A 1,947-nucleotide genomic window follows, 5' to 3' on the forward strand; every position below is an offset into this window, starting at 1 on the left:
CAGAAACATGACACAGGGGAAATGGATGTGGAAAGCAGAGCACCTCCCCCCACAAACCCACCAGGCTGACCTGCCAGGTGGACTGTCAACATAGCCACTAAAGAAGCTCATAGCATTATCCATAGGGTAAGGGCTCATTTAAACATGGCATATATCATATCTATCCTCCAATGGGGAGCGGGAGATTATGCCCATGTGAGCGTACCCTGATATCATTGTGACATCACAATATAATGAGGGCATGTTGTATTGTGACCTTCAATAGGAGAGGAGGAATGAAAAAGACACAGAAGATGCGCAAGGACCATTTTTAGCTGGGGTCCCACCCTGCACAGCCTTGGAAGAAAATGCTTAGAGCAGCCGCATAATACAGAGCTATTGCCCTACCTCCTCCTGTTGCAGTCTCTTCAGCAGAAGGCTCACAGTAATGGCCAGCTCCATGTCTGCCTAGCCAAACCCTGGGCCAAGATTACCCTGAGCCTGGTTCATCAGGCTTCTCCCTGCGGAGGCATCACTAGTGGAAAAACCTGAAATGAAGGGAAAGGATTCTGTTAATTTCCATGTAAGAAATCACGTTGGTCTCGTTCATCACCACCCACTAGCAGCTCTGCTGGAGGCAAACCCTGTGTCCTGGCTAGAAAGGAAAGGCTTCCTACCAGAGCAACAACAGGAATGCTCTCCAGGCCACCCTCCTGGGCTGAGACAGCTGGTACTGCCAAAGAGGCACTTTTCTTAGTGCAACTTAGTTCTACCAGAAAGCCTTTCTTTGTCAGTATGATGGAGATGATGCTCTGGTGTCGGCCAGCCTCAGAATGTAAAAATCTGTAATCATCAGTCCTGTGCACAGTGGCCACAGTTATACCAGCCGAAGGGGCAAGAGTGGGCCTGGTCAGGGAAAAGAAGATGCATCTTCCCCTTTCCCCTGCTCTGTTATGTTAGATTTTCTTGCAAAATGGCCCAGCCAGTTAGAAGCGGAGATTACTGTGACATTTGTTTCCAGGTAAATAAGGGAAAGTTGTGCAAACAATAACAATTCTTTTCTCCTTGACAATTAGTTGGAGAATTGGGATCACAAACCCAAATGATTGTTTAGGGCCAAAGTTTTTTAAAGCTAGGCTGCCTATACACATTCTGGTGGTGGGGAGGGGCTGTTTAAATTAGAATGGCTCCCCAAAGAGCTGCTTTAATTAGAACAGCCCACTGTCACTTGTATTAAGCACCCCACATTTTTAAATGGCCATGGGAGCAGTTTAACTAAAGTTTATTCAATGAGTTTTAGTTAAAACACCCCCACAACCATTTTAAAATGTGTGTGTGGGGGGGAGGGCTTAATACACATGACAGTGAGGCAATGCTGGAGTGTTTTAATTAGAATGTGGAGCAGACTCAATTCATTGAGCCTGCTCCAATGTGTTATAATTAGAATGCAAACCAGCACTTATATAGCCTGCCCTAGTGTTTAAGCTTAGGTAATTTATACAAACACCTCACACCACCCCCTTGGCTACAAGGGGAACAGGATGGAAGGAGGCCTTTCCCAGAACATCTAACATAGTCTCTGATGATCAGAGGCATGCCAGTGTTCAGAGGCTAAAGACTTGATCTTGACCTGGTATCAATCACCCAAGCTACAGTCCAGGCTACCAAGTAACACCGTTTGCACAACTGAAAGTCTGGCTCTAGAAAAGCTGATTTTAGCTAATCCACTTATTCCTTGTGCTTTCAAGAATGGGTGTAGGACTAGAGATTAGGCATGGAGAACATCATGGGGATCTTACCTCTGCTGCGTAGTTTCAGGTTGATGACTTCCATTGTTCGAAGTTGACTTAAATAAGCTTTCCTTCTCTCACTCGCTGAGCAGCTTCTATTGCAAAGGTGTTTGGAGTCACTCAAGCCACCCAGGACCCAGGAAAGAGGTGAGCCAACAGCCTTTGTGATGTAAGCACC

General features: G+C 46.1%; 1 long non-coding RNA gene across 1 annotated transcript in view; it reads right to left on the minus strand.

The window, feature by feature from the left end:
* LOC109287277 overlaps positions 1–270 on the minus strand; it is an 11,848-nt gene extending 11,578 nt beyond the window's left edge. Inside the window, exon 1 of the long non-coding RNA XR_002094809.1 lies at positions 257–270. This is a non-coding gene — a long non-coding RNA (uncharacterized LOC109287277). The remainder of the gene's footprint in view (positions 1–256) is intronic.
* Between the last annotated feature and the right edge of the window lie 1,677 nt (positions 271–1,947).

The sequence above is a fragment of the Gavialis gangeticus genome, unplaced genomic scaffold (genome assembly GCF_001723915.1).
Source record: "Gavialis gangeticus isolate Ggan-Ray unplaced genomic scaffold, GavGan_comp1, whole genome shotgun sequence".
Lineage (NCBI taxonomy): Eukaryota > Metazoa > Chordata > Crocodylia > Gavialidae > Gavialis > Gavialis gangeticus.